The sequence below is a fragment of the Balaenoptera physalus genome (genome assembly GCF_965194825.1).
Source record: "Balaenoptera physalus genome assembly, chromosome: 8".
Taxonomy (NCBI): Eukaryota; Metazoa; Chordata; class Mammalia; order Artiodactyla; family Balaenopteridae; genus Balaenoptera; species Balaenoptera physalus.
In genome coordinates this window covers 62,180,256-62,198,880 of record NC_138887.1, presented here as the reverse complement: position 1 = coordinate 62,198,880, position 18,625 = coordinate 62,180,256, and the positions used below count along the sequence as shown (strand labels likewise).

General features: G+C 37.5%; 1 protein-coding gene and 1 pseudogene across 4 annotated transcripts in view; both read left to right on the top strand.

The window, feature by feature from the left end:
- UMAD1 (UBAP1-MVB12-associated (UMA) domain containing 1) overlaps positions 1 to 18,625 on the top strand; it is a 240,728-nt gene that overhangs the window by 90,122 nt on the left and 131,981 nt on the right. The gene's annotated exons all lie outside the window — the stretch shown is intronic.
- Positions 7,046 to 12,536, top strand: LOC309665462 (protein transport protein Sec61 subunit alpha pseudogene; annotated as a pseudogene). Its single transcript has one exon. The product of its transcript is annotated as a protein transport protein Sec61 subunit alpha pseudogene (transcript).

Sequence of the window (18,625 nt, the reverse complement as noted above, 5' to 3'; positions counted from 1 at the left end):
GGCAGATGCCGTCCTCTGCCAACGCGTCCAGGACTGTTGGAGCCTGGCTTCCAATGGCCGGTCACTTTCCATTCCCCGGTGGTAGGAAACAAACTGAAAACAACTGGGGTGGCTGGAGGTCATCGGGACTCTGGTTGCCCCACAGACCCCACTGCTTGTCCAGCCACGGTAGCTGCCTCACTCCATGAGGGTGTTCCTTTCCTTGGATTGGGTCGCACCCCTGCCCCCCAGCTTTTCTAAAGGTACATTTTGAGAATCCTGTCATTTTTGGAGAAAAAGGAGTTAAGATTACTATATGTATGTATAATTTTTATATGTTAATTTTTGGGGAACCCCATTGTCTAGTGAGTCAGACATCCGGAGTTGAATCTTAGCTCTGCTGCTTGCCCGCTGGGACTGTGGTGAGTTAATTAACCTTTCTGGGCTTCATTTACCTCAGCTGTGAAAGGAGGCGGATGACGTGGTCTCAGTAGGGCTGCTGAAGTGTTTAGATCCAATAACTTCTGTCAAGTACTCAGCCCAGCACCGGGCACAGAATGGGTGCTCACTCAATAGCAGTTTCTCCTTCTCTCCAGCAGAATGCCAAGGCTTCTGCCCAAGCCCACCACAAGTTCTTAAATCTGGGCTTTGTTTTGTTTTGTTTTGTCCATCACTTAATCTCCAGAGCAAATAATGTTTAGTCATGTTGTGGGATCAGAAGCCTGGAGCAAACAAACTACTACCACAGTGTAGATGAAAAACTAAATCAGTAAGAAATACTCAGTGTTATCTGATTCATTTCACCTGTGACAGTTTTATTTATTTATTTTTGATGACACACCAGTGGTCATACTATTATTTTAATGTATACACTCAGATATGTAAAGTTTTAATTACCCTTATATTTTCATCTGTCAGAAAGTAATTATTTTTGCTTTGTTGACTTACAAGTTTTTGCCGAACTGGTCTCTTTAAAGCTTGTTATATTGTCTCTTTGTATACAGTAACTTAAGAAAGAGTGCAGAATGTGGGCAGGTAGCATAATTTTATAGTAGCCACATTTTAAGATAAAATGTAGAAACACCCTAATAATAAGGTTGGTACATTTGCTTCTTTTTAACTAATCCTGAATATTTTCTTTTTCTTGAAATGAGGTCTGTTTTTTTGGCTTTGCCTCTCATCTCTTTTGCGTGCGCTCAATAAACGTCTGTAGGTTTAACTTACAGAACTCATCTTGGGGTTTAATCGAGGCTTCCCTTACTGAATGGTGTTTCATGCTTGGTAGGGGCCTAGTCTGAGTAATCCTTTTGGCTAATTGGACCAAATAATTTCCTGCAAGTTATCTGTGGTGAATTACAGTAGGAGAGCCCAGTGAAAACTGTCCACCCTAGTGACCAGGAGCTAGACCTCAGAGCATATTAGACCTGAATCCAGCTCTGGTTCACATGACATTAATTAGTTGTTGGTCTAGACAAGTCACTTACTTACTATCTTTGTGCCTCAGTTTTCTTATCTGTAAAGTGGAATAATAATGCCTAATTTATCAGATTGTTGTAAGGATTAAATGAGACAGTACATGTCAACAACTTAGCCCAACACTTACATATACTGAGTCTTTAAGAAACCATAGCCATTATTATGTGATGGAAAATCCAGTGTTAATAAAACTTTATCTTATTGGTCACCTTAAAACAAAGCAACAACAAACCCAGTTTTTCATGTTATCAATTGAGATGATAGATTCTAAAGCCAGACTAATAGAAAAATGTCTTTTTGATACATATGGGTTTATAGTTATTTGAATTGATAAAAGGGTCTATAGAATGTTAAATAGTAGTTAGCTGTTGAAATAATTAATCCAGTTTCTTAAAGATGTTTAACATAGGACCAAAGCCTAGTGTAGGCATTGGAAGAATTTAGTATACTTTTGAAATTTTTCCAGTATTGGATCTGACTCACTGACTTGAAACAAACAAAACAGAAGCTTGTTCTCCCTGTGCCCTTAGTGCCAAGAAATAAATCATTGCTATATTCATAAAGTCATAAAGTTTAAATCGTCTCCGAGTTGGACACCTCAGGGTAGTATTTGATGCTAACCACTGACTCAACCAGGACCTGGTGATATTTAATGGACTGTTGTTCAAGGTCAATTGACACTAGGTGCTGCATCAATATTAAAGTATTGCACAACAATATGGATGTATAAAAACTTTCATTAAGCAATGAATATAAATAAACTTTATTTGTCCTTGTAACCAAATATGCTATGGTTTACGGTTATGTAACCACATACTGTGCATCAAGAAAATTTCCTTGCTTTAGCTTTACCAATAATTTGCCCTTTTTCTGAGCTACTCTTAGGGCTGTGGCTCCTTAGCCACAAAGCACACAGGCATTTCTTTATGTGTTTTTCCTGCTTTCCTATTTTCTGCAGGCCAGAACCCACCCCATCCACTCTGGGGTGGTGCTAATGCTCAAAAATGGCACTGTCTTTGCCCTTGATGGTAAAGTGCCAGCATTTCTTGTACACCTGCTGTGTGCAGTTGCCTTGACATGACTCCACTTGGAATTAGATGGTAGCTGCCAAAGGTCAAGCCATTGGCTTCACGGTCAACATTCCCAGGTGAGATAGAGAACAGGGAAAGGAAATAAAAAGAAGGAGACAGGGTATAGGGAATGAAATCTTGTTGTTTGAATTCCTGAAAGAACTGGCAGAAATTTTAGGGAAAAGGGTAAGAAATTATTTTTACTTCTCAGCACCAGTATTTTTGGCACAATATCTGAACAAATTATAAACTTTTAAAATAAATAAAGTATTGCTTAACTGTTACATAGGTATTCCTTAAGTAGCTTAGATTAATGTATTTTTAAAGTAGAAAGTTAGCATAGTTTGTTACAATATCAGATTTTTAATTTGACACACCACAGATGAGACCCTATAAATACTTAGTAATGAACTGCTGTCTCATCAGGCATTTAAGGTTTAATCACGTAGTCAATTTATATCTCACTGTCCTTACCTTGCCTGGTCCCTGTGACATTCACCATATTGTCAGTAAGCTGCTGTAACCTCAAGTGAGATTTGGCATTTTTCCCCATTCCTAACACCTGCCCTTTCATGTAGTGCTCCAAAAAATGAGATAGTTCTTTGTAGCACACATCAGTAGCTCAACAAGTGTTTCTTTGAAGCAACAGATTATTTACTCTTGTGCCGTATGGTTTGACCTCGGCACCTTTGCTGTCTAAAAACAGTCAGAAATATTTTCAAAACTTAGATTCCTCAAGATCAGTTTTGTCAAGGAAGCTGACTGGTGTTTCTAATAACATAGCAAGTTAAGCAGTACCTTTAGAAAATCTGAATATTTACATTAGGATCAAAAGCTAGTTTTTCTTAAAATTTATATGTAAAAAAGAAAAACTGTGAGGCTGTACTAATCAAGATACTTCATGATCTTCAGAGAAACTATAGGATTTTAAAATTGTCACTTTGGATTGATGATGAATTCATGAAGAGTAGAAGAAATGACCCAGCTTGCCAGTGGTTGGTTGGAGAAACTTATAAAGATGTTCAGATTCTACATATATGTCTATACACAGGGGAGCACAGAAGGTTACCCAGGACTTGCCCAAAGAGAAATCTGAGTAAACTTGATAGTTCCTGTGTCAATGGGGAAAATAGAAAGGCAGCTTAAATAAGTCAAGACTGTTTAGCATCTAATTATTATGCAGTGAACCCCCTTCTTTCCCTTGATTGTTAAAAATTCTTGAAACCCTGGAATTGCTCCTACGTTCAAGGCATGAGGCAGATTTGAAATTCTGCGAACACTTTCATTCGAGAACTGGCCAGTAGCAACTTTTTAACAGGAAGCAAAGAATTCTGGTGTTTGGTCCAGACCTGTATTTTTTGCATTCACCTCAAAGGAAGGTTTGTGAGAATTTATGACTATTGTTTGTAATAACAACCTTTAAAAGTCAGCTATTCTCTATCCCCACCCAAATATATTTGCAAGATTACTTTTAAGTCCATAAAATCTATAAAAATCACCCAAATCCTCCTTCAAACTATTAAAATTTAGTTTTACACTGCTTCTTACAAGATTGATGTGTTCTCTCCACCACTTAGAATAATATTTTATTTGTCTTAAATTATTTCAAAATTTAAGTTGGTATTGCCTTTGTTGTAGAAATCTTAAATTCTAGAATTTTGAAATTTGGCGAACAAGTTCGAGTAGGATATACCTTTCATAACAGTTCATAACACTATGCAGTCTTATAATCTGCCTTTTACATTGCCTTTTCCATCCTGAAGTGTCATAACACTTTTTACAGTTTACTACATGTAGCAGTCAACAGATTCCTTAATCATTTTAGTATCTTTGAACTTTATCCAGCATCCATTTATGTCTTGACATGTAGCTACCAGAATTAAAGACTGTTTGAGAGCAGAAATTAAAGTCTTCCTCAGCTAATGTTGAAATCAGGAATTCATTGTTTCTCCAAATCCTTTAAACCCTGACTTTTAGGCATGATTTTATTTTTTATTTTTTTGCACTCCATTCATTTGATGGAAACATTAATTAAGGTAATGGCACGGCAGCATTTCCCAGTGCCACTGTGAGTCCCTGAGCAGCGGTGCACGTTACATTAACTTCTTCAGATTATGAAGCCCCTATTTTGCACCGTGAAGCGGTAATTTCAGGGAATAACGCTTAATGAAGTTCCCCCAGGTGTTGAACTTACTAGAGGAACTTTGAATTCCTCTTTTAAGTGTAAGGAAAAATAAAGTAGGAGGTTTGCTTTGTTTTTGTTTTTGTTTTTAACAGATTTTTAATGCAACGAATTAAAACAATTAGAACTATACTTCAATTTAAAAATAAATAAAAACCACATTAGAATGACAGTTCTGGTCCTCTCTGCCTATTGAGCCAACATTAACGTGAATAAACACGAAACCATTGGCTTGCTAAAAAATAATTTTGGATTTTTCAGTTAACTGCCGTTGATGTGATAAGGACTGAGCAAAACATGCATATCTCTTCTTCTGAAAGTGGGACTACTAAGTATAAGACATTAAATCAACTTATTAAAAATTTAACACCTTTGTAAAGTGACAAAATTATTTTTTACTCCTAAATAAAATGCTTTCTTTTTTATTGTAATACAATTAATCACTTTATAATTATAGTTTTATTGAAGAAATCCTTCTTACCACCTTCCTCGTGAAACTTACTATAGTGATAAAATGCTGCTGTTAAACCATTATGGACGTGCTCCACATGACATGGTGCATGATAGATGCTCAGCAAATTTTTATTGGTATGTTGAAGGTCTACATGGTAATGGCCTCTTTCTATGTAACATGTACTTTTTGTAGTCAAATCACAACTTTTTTTTTTTTAACTATATTTTAATTATGATCTAGGCCCTATTTATGTTTAATTATCTTTCTAAAACTATTCTTATTAGATTTAATTCAAATGTAAAAATTTGTACTACAAAAACATTAAAATGAAAAAAAAACATTAAAATGTGTTCATGTTTGAACTCTTTACACGGTTTTTTAAAATTTTTTAATTTAATTTTATTTATTTTTTTATACAGCAGGTTCTTATTAGTTATCCATTTTATACATATTAGTGTATACATGTCAATTCCAATCTCCCAATTCATCCCACCACCACCCCCCACCCCCATGCCACTTCCCCCCATTAGTGTCCATACGATTGTTCTCTACATCTGTGTCTCAATTTCTGCTCTGCAAACTGGTTCATCTGTACCATTTTTCTAGGTTCCACATATATGCATTAATTTACGATATTTGTTTTTCTCTTTATGACTTACTTCACTCTGTATGACAGTCTCTAGATCCATCCATGTCTCTACAAATGACCCAATTTTGTTCCTTTTTATGGCTGAGTAATATTCCGTTGTATATATGGATCACATCTTCTTCCATTTGTCAGTCAATGAGCATTTAGGTTGCTTCCATGATCTGACTATCGTAAATAGTGCTGCAGTGAACATTGGGGTGCATGTGGATTTTTCAATTATGGTTTTCTCTGGGTATATGCCCAGTAGTGTGATTGCTGGGTCATATGGTAATTCTATTTTTAGTTTTCTAAGGACCCTTACTGTTCTCCATAGTGGCTGTATCAATTTTCATTCCCACCAACAGTGCAAGAGGGTTCCCTTTTCTCCATACCCTCTCCAGCATTTGTTGTTTGTAGAGTTTCTGATGATACCCATTCTAACTGATGTGAGGTGATACCTCATTGTAGTTTTGATTTGCATTTCTCTAATGATTAGTGATGTTGAGCAGCTTTTCATGTGCTTCTTGGACATCTGTATGTCTTCTTTGGAGAAATGTCTATTTAGGTCTTCTGCCCATTTTTGGATTGGATTGTTTGTTTCTTTAATATTGAGCTGCATGAGCTGTTTATATATTTTGGACATTAATCCTTTGTCCATTGATTCGTTTGCAAATATTTTCTGCCGTTCTGAGGGTTGTCTTTTCGTCTTGTTTGTAGTTTCCTTTGCCGTGCAAAAACTTTTAAGTTTCATTAGGTCCCATTTGTTTGTTTTTGTTTTTATTTCCATTACTTTAGGAGGTGGATCAAAAAAGATCTTGCTGTGATTTATGTCAAAGAATATTCTTCCTATGTTTTCCTCTAAGAGTTTTATAGCGTCCGGTCTTACATTTAGGTCTCTAATCCATTTTGAGTTTATCTTTGTGTATGGTGTAAGGGAGTGTTCTAATTTCATTCTTTTACATGTAGCTGTCCAGTTTTCCCAGCACCACTTATTGAAGAGACTGTCTTTTCTCTATTGTATATCCTTGCCCCCTTTGTCATAGATTAGTTGACCATAAGTGCGTGGGTTTATCTCTGGGCTTTCTATCCTGTTCCATTGATCTACATTTCTGTTTTTGTGCCAGTACCATATTGTCTTGATTACTGTAGCTTTGTAGTATAGTCTGAAGTCTGGGAGTCTGATTCCTCCAGCTCCATTTTTTTCCCTCAAGACCACTTTGACTATCTAGGGTCTTTTGTGTCTCCATACGATTTTAAGATTTTTTGTTCTAGTTCTGTAAAAAATGCCATTGGTAGTTTGATAGGGATTCCATTGAATCTGTAGATTGCTTTGGGTAGTATAGTCATTTTCACAATATTGATTCTTCCAATTCAAGAACATGGTCTATCTCTCCATCTGTTGGTATCATCTTAAATTTCTTTCATCAGTGTCTTATAGTTTTCTTCATACAGGTCTTTTTTCTCCCTAGGTAGGTTTATTCCTAGATATTTTATTCTTTTTGTTGCAGTGGTAAATGGGAGTGTTTCCTTAATTTCCCTTTCAGATTTTTCATCATTAGTGTATAGGCGTGCAAGAGATTTCTGTGCATTAATTTTGTATCCTGCAACTTTACCAAATTCATTGATTAGCTCTAGTAGTTTTCTGGTGGCATCTTTAGGATTCTCTATGTATAGTATCATGTCATCTGCAAACAGTGACAGCTTTACTTCTTCTTTTTCAATTTGGATTCCTTTTCTTTCTTTTTCTTCTCTGATTGCTGTGGCTAAAACTTCCAAAACTATGTTGAATAATAGTGGTGAGAGTGGGCAACCTTGTCTTGTTCCTGATCTTGGCGGAAATGGTTTCAATTTTTCACCATTGAGGGCGATGTTGGCTGTTGGTTTGTCATATATGGCCTTTATTATGTTGAGGAAAGTTCACTTTATGCCCACTTTCTGGAGAGTTTTTATCATAAATGGGTGTTGAATTTTGTCAAAAGCTTTTTCTGCATCTATTGAGATGATCATATGGTTTTTGTCCTTCAGTTTGTCAATATGGTGTATCACATTGTTTGATTTGCGTATATTGAAGAATCCTTGCATTCTTGGGATAAACCCCACTTGATAATGGTGTATGATCCTTTTAATGTGTTGTTGGATTCTGTTTGCTAGTATTTTGTTGAGGATTTTTGCATCTATGTTCATCAGTGATATTGGCCTGTAGTTTTCTTTCTTTGTGACATCTTTATCTGGTTTTGGTATCAGGGTGATGGTGGCCTCGTAGAACGAGTTTGGGAGTGTTCCTCCCTCTGCAATATTTTGGAAGAGTTTGAGAAGGATAAGTGATAGCTCTTCTCTAAATGGTTGATAGAATTCGCCTGTGAAGCGAATGGTCCTGGGCTTTTGTTTGTTGGAAGATATTTAATCACAGCTTCAATTTCAGTGCTTGTGATTGGTCTCCTCATATTTCCTATTTCTTCCTGGTTCAGTCTCAGAAGGTTGTGCATTTCTAAGAATTTGTCCATTTCTTCCAGGTTGTCCATTTTATTGGCATATAGTTGCTTGTAGTAATCTCTCATGATTCTTTGTATTTCTGCAGTGTCAGTTATTACTTCTCCTTTTTCACTTCTAATTCTATTGATTTGAGTATTCTCCCTTTTTTTCTTGATGAGTCTGGCTAATGGCTTATCAATTTTGTTTATCTTCTCAAAGAACCAGCTTTTAATTTTATTGATCTTTGCTATCGTTTCCTTCATTTCTTTCTTTGCCTCCATTCTTTTTCCGAGGTCCTGGATCTTCTTCACTAACATTATTCTGAATTGTTTTTCTGGAAGGTTGCCTATCTCCACTTCATTTAGTTGTTCTTCTGGGGATTTATCTTGTTCCTTCATCTGGTACATAGCCCTCTGCCTTTTCATCTTGTCTGTCTTTCTGTGAATGCGGTTTTTGTTCCCCAGGCTGCAGGATTTTCGTTCTTCTTGCTTCTGCTGTCTGCCCTCTGGTTGATGAGGCTATCTAAGAGGGTTGTGCAAGTTTCCTGATGGGAGGGACTGGTGGTGAGTAGAGCTGGCTGTTGCTGTGGTGGGCAGAGCTGAGTAAAACTTCAATCCACTTGTCTGGTGATTGGTGGGGCTGGGTTCCCTCCCTGGTGGTTGTTTGGCCTGAGGTGACCCAACACTGGAGCCTACCCGGGCTCTTTGGTGGGACTAATGGCTGACTCTGGGAGGGCCCACGCCAAGGACTACTTCCCAGAACTTCTGCTGCCAGTGTCCTTGTCCCCACGGTGAGCCACAGCCACTCCCCGCCTCTGCAGGAGACCCTCCAACACTAGCAGGTAGGTCTAGTTCAGTCTCCTGTGGGGTCAGTGCTCCTTCCCCTGGGTCCTGATGCGCACACTACTTTGTGTGTGCCCTCCAAGAGTGGAGTCTCTGTTTCCCGCAGTCCTGTCAAAGTTCTGCAATCAAATCCCGCTAACCTTCAAAGTCTGATTGTGTAGGAATTCCTCCTCCCGTTGCCAGACCCCCAGGTTGGGAAGCCTGGGGCTCAGAACCTTCACTGCAGTGGGTGGACTTCTGTGGTATAAGTGCTCTCCAGTTTGTGAGTCACCCACCCAGCAGTTATGGGATTTGATTTTATTGTGATTGTACCTCTCCTACCGTCTCATTGTGGCTTCTCCTTTGTCTTTGGATGTGGGGTATCTTTTTTGGTGAGTTCCAGTATCTTCCTGTCGATGGTTGTTCAGCAGTTATTTGTGATTGCGGTGCTCTCGCAAGAGGAAGTGAGAGCACGTCCTTCTACTCTGCCGTCTTGAACCAATCTCCTGAACTCTTTACCCTTTAATCATATGTTTTCATGTCTGGAAAGCAACTTACAGTGGTTGCTTTGAGGAGCGGCATGTTGGTGGAGAAGGAGACTTTTTACTAATTGATTAATTCAGCAAATATTTATAAAGCACCCATTATGTGCAGACACTATGTAAAGTGTTGGCTATGCAGAGGTGACCAAGATGGACATGGTCCCTGTCTTCGTGAATTTTACAACCTAGTGGAAGAGCCAGGCATTTAATATGCACATATGCATACACACACACACACACACACACATATGTATTTACTTACAAATTGTAATGAGTGATATGAAAGAAAAGGATGCTGTGAGAGAGAATTCACAAGGGGGAACTAATTTAGGGTAGGAGGTGGTTCAGGAAGTGATAGTTGTGCTGAAACTTGAACGATGATTCAGAGTTAGCTGGGCAAGAAGTGGAGGAAAGCGTTCCAGGTAGAGGAACCAGCATGTGCAAAAGCCCTGAGGCAGAAAGGATTTTGGCTTACTGGAAGAACTGAAAGAAGACCAGTATCACTGAAGTACAGAGAGGAGCAAAGAACTGGGATGAAATTGGATAGGAACAGGCAGGTCAGAATATACAAGGCTTGGCAGTTTGAATTTTGTTCTGAAGTGCAAGGGGAATTTATTGAAGGAGTTTTAATAGAGGAATGATAGTATCTGTTTTTTGTTTGTTTGTTTTAACTTAACGACCTCACTGGTCTTTAAATTAAAGAGGAGAATCTGTAGGATATGGCCTAGAGCAATAATAAATAGTCCAGGCAAGAGGTAGTGGTCACTTGGAGTAGAGTAGTGACAGTAGAAATGGAGAGAAGTGAGCACATTTAGAATGTATTTGGGGATATGGTGATGGATTATATATGGGGACAAGGAGCGTCCCTAGAATTAAGTAAGTGTCCGATGGCATGAGCCATAGGGTGGAGGATATAGAAGTCTAGAGAAGGAACAGGTTTTGGGGAACATCAAGAGTTCAGTTTTTAGACAAAGTAACTTTTATGTAGTAATGGAGGTTTTTAGTAGAGGTTTGGGCTTACAGTATAAATCTGGGGATTATCAGGGTGCAGATGGTATTCACATCTTTGTGAATGAATGTGATCACCTAGGGGGGGAATGTTGAGAAAGAGAGCCCAGGACCTGCCCCTAGGGAGCTCTGAAACCTAGAACTTGAGTAGAATAGGAGACGTTCATAGACGGACTGAGAAAGAACAGCCAGAGAGTCAAGAGGAAAATACTGAGGAGAATGGGTGTTGGGAAAGCTAAGAGAAAAGTGTTTCAGTAAGAATTAGACCCATTCTTGTGTAGTTGGAGTAAGCTTATATTACCTTTATAATTATATATGTATGTACATATATATTTTTTTCCCTAAAAAATGACTTTTTAATGTATTGGTGGGGCTGGCCGGAGCGTGTCGGGAGCGGGCGCCGAGGCCCAAGCCGCGGGACCCTAGCGAAGGCCGTGCCGAGGTCACTGGGCCCCGCCGGGTGGCCCTAGCTGCCGCCACTGGCATCAGATTTTTAGAAGTTATCAAACCTTTCTGTGCAGTTCTACCAGAAATTCAGAAACCTGAAAGGAAAATCCAGTTTAGAGAGAAGGTACTATGGACTGCTATAACTCTTCATCTTCTTAGTATGTTGTCAGATACCACTATTTGGAATCATGTCATCAGATTCTGCAGATCCTTTCTACTGGATGAGAGTTATTCTTGCATTCAACAGAGGAACTTTAATGGAATTGGGTATATCCCCAATTGTAACATCTGGTTTGATTATGCAGTTGTTAGCTGAAGCCAAAGTCATTGAAGTTGGAGATATACCCAAAGACAGAGCCCTATTCATTGGAGCCCCAAAACTATCTGGTATGATCATTACCATTGGGCAAGGCATTGTGTATGTCATGACGGACGTGTATGGGGATCCCGCTGAAATGGGTGCTGGAATCTGAATCATCATTCAGTTTGTCGCTGGTTTGATTGTGCTGCTGTTAGATGAGCTGCTACAGAAGGGTTACGGCTTGGGGTCTGGGATTTCCCTCTTTATTGCCACCAACTTCTGTGAAACCATTGTCTGGAAGGCCTTTAGTCCCACTACCATTAACAGTGGCAGAGGTACTGAGTTTGAGGGTGCAGTCATAGCTGTCTTTCATTTACTGGCCACCAAGACAGACAAAGGTCGAGCTCTAAGGGAGGCTTTCTATCGTCAGAATTTACCCAATCTCATGAACCTCATGGCTACAGTTTTTGTGTTTGCTGTTATATATTTTCAGGGATTTCGTGTGGATCTTCCCATTAAGTCGGCCCAGTACCGAGGGCAGTACAGCAGCTACCCCAAGCTCTTCTGCACCTCCAACATCCCCATCATCCTGCAGTCGGCCCTGGTGTCCAACCTGTATGTTATTTCCCAGATGCTGTCAGTTCGATTTTTAGTAAACTTACCAGGCAACTTTTTAGTAAATTTACCAGGACAGTGGGCTGATGTCAGTTGGGGAGGACCTGCTTGTTCTTACCCAGTGGGGGGCCTTTGTTACTACCGTTCTCCTTCTGAGTCCATGGGCGCCATATCTGAGGATCCTGTCCATGTGGTTGTTTATAGCATCTTCATGTTGGGATCATGTGCATTCTTTTCTAAGATGTGGATAGAGGTGTCTGGTTCCTCAGCCAACGATGTAGCTAAACAGCTTAAAGAACAGCAAATGGTAATGAGGGGCCACAGGGATACCTCTATGGTTCATGAGCTTAATAGGTACATCCCCACGGCGGCTGCGTTTGGGGGCTTGTGCATCGGCGCCCTGTCCGTGTTGGCTGACTTCCGTCGGGGCCATCGGCTCAGGCACTGGAATTCTGCTTGCAGTCACTATTATTTATCAGTATTTTGAAATATTTGTTAAAGAACAGGCTGAAGTTGGCGGGATGGTGCTTTGTTTTTCTAAATGTTCCAGTATTTCTTTTTGTGTGTGTGAAAGGGAAAATATTTTGACACATTGTTTTTGTCAGATAATGCTGGCTCCTCTTTTCTTCTCTCACAGTTTGTTTTCAAGTGCTGACCGTCTCATTCCTGAAATGGGCACGGAGCTAAGCCTGTGTGCAGCATTAGTACCAGCTGCCTTAACACTGAACTTTACATTATTCATTAAAAAACCTACATGCAGTGTTGCCTGTGATGCTGGAAACCAATGTACCCGCCTTGCCATGTTCAGTTGTGACGGTGAGATGGTGACGTGGATCAGTTTTGCACACAACATTCAAGACACTCAATATTCCCCCCACTTGTTTAAAAATAAATGTAATTCAGATTGCCAAAAAAAAAAAAGTATTGGTATCCAAAAAACAAACCTCACTGTAACTTAAAAAGTAAATTAACCAATGAGATGACCTTGGATGAGCTCTCTTTTGGAGTAATTTTTTTAAATGTACACCTATAAAAGACATGTTCAAGTACATGTACAAGATACATACAGAGTGGGAAATATACAACATGCAGAATCCAAGTAGAAATTGTTTTTATAAAATTAGCATCCTGTTTTCCATGTATTATTACATGCCTCTGCTGGTTGGATTAATAGGACTTTAAGAAATATAAATGTTAAGGTTGAGTTTAATTTAGTTTTGATTTCTTGTTTGTTCTGATGTGTCAAACTTGGAAAAGTAGGGATTTCTCTGCCTAAGTATGATTTCGCCTTCCTAGCTGGGTAATATAGCTTAACCAGTCAGACTTCAGGAATATGCCTGGTATTCCCCGAGCCTTTTTACAGTTGCAACAACTGATGCTACTGAATTATTTTAGCAAATGATAGAATGTTTACTCGTAGAAGAAAGAATGGTGTAATGGAAAGAGCGTGGACTTGGATTCAATCCTAGTTCGAATTCTTACTCCTGCACATTTGCACAGCCTACTTAATCTCTTCATCCTTAGCTTTCTCATGTATGAAGTGGCTATACATAATGAATACCTACTGCACAAAATTTTTGTGAGGGTTAAATGAAATTAAGTATGTAAAATGCTTAAGAAAATGTCTTTCACAAAGTGTGCACTTAATAAATGTATTGGGTTTTTTTTTTTTTTTATGTTTATAAAAAATATAGTTTCTGGAGTCTCCTGACCCTTGCATCCATTGTGCATCAGTCATTATTTTTCTCATCTAAAAAGATTAACATTTATTTTTCATCATAGAAAATGAGATTTTCACCATATATAATATTATTTATGTTTATAAATATAAAAAAATTTAAAAATCAAGGCATAATTCATGTAAGTATTGTTACTCTGTTTCTCAGGATGCCTTTTCTAAGTGACAACTGCTTAGAAGGATTAATTCTTTTAATTAATGAGCCTAACATTTAGAACCAAAATTTTTAGGTAAAGTGATTTTCAGGATTGTCAAGTGAAAAGAATGTAAGTATGAGTAATCACAGATTTGAAATTCTGTATTCATTTATCTGAAATAAGCTTGATTGACGACAGAGTTACTATTGTTTGATGCTTTAATTTTTTCATCTCCGATATTGATGTTTTATTTCATATAAAACGGCACTATGGTAGAACATTTGCTCTTCTTTCTGTGGTAATAGACTTGCTTTAAACTAAACCCATCAAAGTGCTATACATTCAAATGCAATCATGTTAAAGTAATAATTCTCTGTGTATTTGAAAAGACTTGCAGAGAAATATTTATTGTAAAGCACATGGCTTTTACAGTGCGTGCACTAGGCTGTTTTTGCTTGGTCTGTATGTATGTCTGTGTATCTGCATTCCTGTTGAAATCTGAAAGAGGTGCTGTATATTTAAGTATTCAGTTTAGTCACATCAATGTGCATTTCTGTTTAAGTATCTGTAGAATTGGATTAGACGCAACACAATCAGATTTGGCTGGTGAGTCAAAATGAAATGTATATAAATTCACTTTCTTACAAATAAGTTGCTCTAAAATCAAAGTAGGAGAATAAATGTAGTGTGAAATGTTACGCAAAATCCAGGCACAGCATAATTAGCAAAGGTTAGTAGAAATGCTATTTGTTAAAACCTGAAGTGTAACAGTCAGTTTCCTCACAACAGGAAATAGCAAAGCAGTTAACAAACATCATCTGTCAAAAACAGTGTTAAGGCAGGTTAAGAACCACAAATATACGAAGTTTATAAGTTGTAAAACTGAAAAGGGAATGCATTTGATTTTAATATCTTTTACACAATTTTTAAATGTTATACCGATTGATTTATTTCAATAAAATTTCCAAAATCATGTTAATACTTCCTTTATCTATGGGCTGATAAAATATTTTAGATGTGGGATTTTCCTACTTTGGACAAAGTGATTCTACTGAAGGAAGAATCTACTCATAATTAAAACTGGGGAAAGTAAGTTATTTTTTTCCATTCTTCACTTTCTTAAAATTATTGTGGTAAAATATATATAACATAAAATTTTCCATTTCAACCATTTTAAATGTACAATTTAGTGGTATTAATTGCATTTACAATGTCATGAAACCATCACCACTGTCTATTTCCAAAACTCTTTCATCACCCTAAACAGAAACTATATTTTTTAATAAAATCTTTATTGAGATATAATTCATATACTATAACATTAACTTACTTAAAGTGTACAATTCAATGGCTTTTAACATATTCACAGAGTTGAGCACTCATTGTGTAGTTTTACAGGCAACTCTAGAACCTTTTCATCACTTCAGAAAGAAACTCTGTACCCAGTAGCAGTTACTTTTCATTTTCCCCAAACTTTCTGCCTCTATAGATTTCCATTTTCTGGACATTTCACCTAGTGAAATCATACAGTATATTTGATCTTTTCTGACTGGCTTATTTTACTTCTTTTGTGGCTGGGTCCTTTACTTCTTTTACTTTTCAAGGTTCATCCATGTTGGAACATGTATTATTATTCCATCCTTTTTTATTGCCGAATAATATTCCATTGTATGGCTATACTACATTTTGTTTATTCATTCATCAGTTAATAGACATTCAGATTATATCTACTTTTTGGCTAATATTAATAATGCTGCTGTGAATATTTGTGTACAGGTTTTTGAGTATATATGTTTTCATTTCTCTTGTGTATATACCAAGGAGTGCAATTGCTGGGTCTTATGGTAACTCTATGTTTAATCATTTGAAAAACTCCAGACTGTTTTGCAAAGGGACTGGCCCATTTTACAGTCCTAAGTGCAGTGTGTGCAAGTTCCAATTTCTCAGTATCCTGGCCAATACTAATTGTTACTGTCTGTCTGTCTGTGTTTTCTTGTTTAATTAATTTTTATTGGAGTATACTTGCTTTACAGTGTTGTGTTAGTTTCTGCTGTACAGCAAAGTGAATCAGCTATACCTATATATATATCCCCTCTTTTTTGGATTTCCTTCCCGTTTAGGTCACCACAGAGCATCGAGTAGAGTTCCCTGTGCTATACAGTAGGTTCTCATTACTTATCTATTTTATACATAAAAGAGTATATATGTCAATCCCAATCTCCCAATTCATCCCGTCCCCCCTTCTCCCCCTGTTATCCATACGTCCGTTCTCTATGTCTGTGTCTCTATTTCTGCTTTGCAAATAAGTTCATCTGTATCATTTTTCTAGATTCCACATATAAGCAATGTTATACGATATTTGTTTTTCTCTTTCTGACTTACTTCACTCTGTATGACAGCCTCTAGGTCCATCCGCATCTCTACAAATGACCCAATTTCATTCCTTTTTATGGCTGAGTAATATTCTATTGTATATATGTACCACATCTTCTTTATGCATTCTTCTGTTGACGGATATTTAGGTTGCTTCCATGCCCTGGCTATTGTAAATAGTACTGCAGTGAACATTGGGGTGCATGCATCTTTTTGAATTATGGTATTCTCCAGGTATATGACCAGGAGTGGAATTGCTGGATCATATGGTAGTTTTGTTTTTAGTTTTTTAAGGAGCCTCCATACTGTTCTCCATAGTGGCTGTATCAATTTACATTCCCACCAACAGCTGTAGGAAGGTTCCCTTTTCTCCACACCCTCTCCAGCATTTATTGTTCATAGATTTTCTGATGGTGACCGTTCTGACTGGTGTGAGGTGATACCTCATTGTAGTTTTGTTTTGCATTTCTCTAATAATTAGTGATGTTGAGCATCTTTTCATGTGTTTGTTGGCCCTCTGTATGTCTTCTTTGGAGAAATGTTTATTTAGGTCTTCTGCCCATTTTTTGATTGGCTTGTTTGTTTCTTTTTTGATACTAAGCTGCATGAGCTGCTTGTATATTTTGGAGATTAATCCCTTGTCAGTTGCTTCGTTTGCAAATATTTTCTCCCATTCTGAGGGTTGTCTTTTCATCTTGTTTATTGTTTCCTTTGCTGTGTAAAAGCTTTTAAGTTTAATTAGATCCCATTTGTTTATTTTTGTTTTTATTTTCATTACTCTAGGAGGTGGGTCAAAAAAGATCTTGCCTGTCTGTCTTTTTGCTTGTAGTCATCCTAGTGGATATGATGTAGTATCTTATTATGGCTTTGATTTGCATTTACCTGATGGCTAATGATGTTGAGCATTTTTTCATGTGCTTTTTGGCCATTTGTATATTTTCATTGGACCAATGATTATTCAGATTTTTTCCTTATTTTTAACTTGGCTATTTATGTTTTTATTATTGAGTTATAAGAGTTCTTTATATATTCTAGATACAAGTCTGTCAGATATATGATTTGCAATTATTTTTTCCCATTCTGTAGGTTGTCTCATAAATCTTCCTTTTTGAGATTCTACTGCTTCTTCTTTCTGATTTCTAATTACATTGTGATGTTACTTTGAGAAATTCTGTTCTCCTTATGGGATGTACATATCAGTGACAAACTGAGAAAGGTTATACTTTTATTACTCTGTGCCAAGAAAGTTCATTTTCTAATCCTGCACTCTGTGCTGTAGCATTCAGGAAGCATTTATTTTGGTCCCTGCTTATGTGCTGTACACTGGAACCAACCTCTGGGGGTATAAGGTGGAACTCATTCTTGGTAAGCCTACAGTCTAGTGGACAGGTCAGAAAAAGTTATGTTGTCAGGAAAAGCGCTGTATCTTTACAAAGCAAGGAGAGTTTATTTTATTAGATTTATGATATAAACTTACAAGTAGTGGAAGGAGACTTGAACATCACTGAGTCTGTTTTACTTAATGATGTGTAAAACTAGTCTAGTGCAGTGATTTCCAACAAACGGTCTGTTTCCCCACATTTTCCACTGCCCCTCATCAGAGCTCCTGCTCAGTCTCTCTGAGCCCTGGAAGCTGATCATGCTGGCACATTATTTTTGTCATTTCCCAGGCTGTTATTCTCTCCTCTTACTCAAGTCTTATCTAGAATCCAAGGCCTACCTTAAGGCCCCTCATGACTGGTACGTTTATGATAACTGATCATCTTTTCTTTCTCTGATTAGTATAGTACTTTTGAACTTTAATTGTGTCTTAACTAATAGTCTCATGTTTGAATGCTTGGTTGCCCTCATAGCGTAATTGTACCATAGAGTTCAGACCATTTATTTCTTTGGGACACTACTCATGGAACCGAATGGAAGAAACATGATAAAAGCAAGAGTTTCTGTTCTAACTTGGTAAAATCATTTGGAAAAGTGATGGAGGGAAACATTCTCTGGGCAAAATCAGATAGCAATGAGTTAGCATATGCATTAGTTGACATAGTTAATTAAACAAGCTGTTATGTTGAGTTGAAGGCAAGGAAAATATACAGTCAGTTATATTTGAGGCTATTTAGCATGTTTCTTTTTTCTACCCCCAGATTTTTCATGGGATATGCAGTTTTAGTAGGTTAACTTGGAGCTCTCATATGTTTAAAGTTTTCCATTTCACACATGTTGTCTAAATATGTGCACATAGTTTTTGCTTTTGCTACCAGCCTAATAAAAGCCTCTTGTGAATGCTTATCACCTTGTAAAGTAGTTACCAGAGCTACAGTAAAATTTGCCTGCAAGTGAAAAGGCTTTGACTTCCCTAGAGGGAGAATAAAAAACATATGAGAC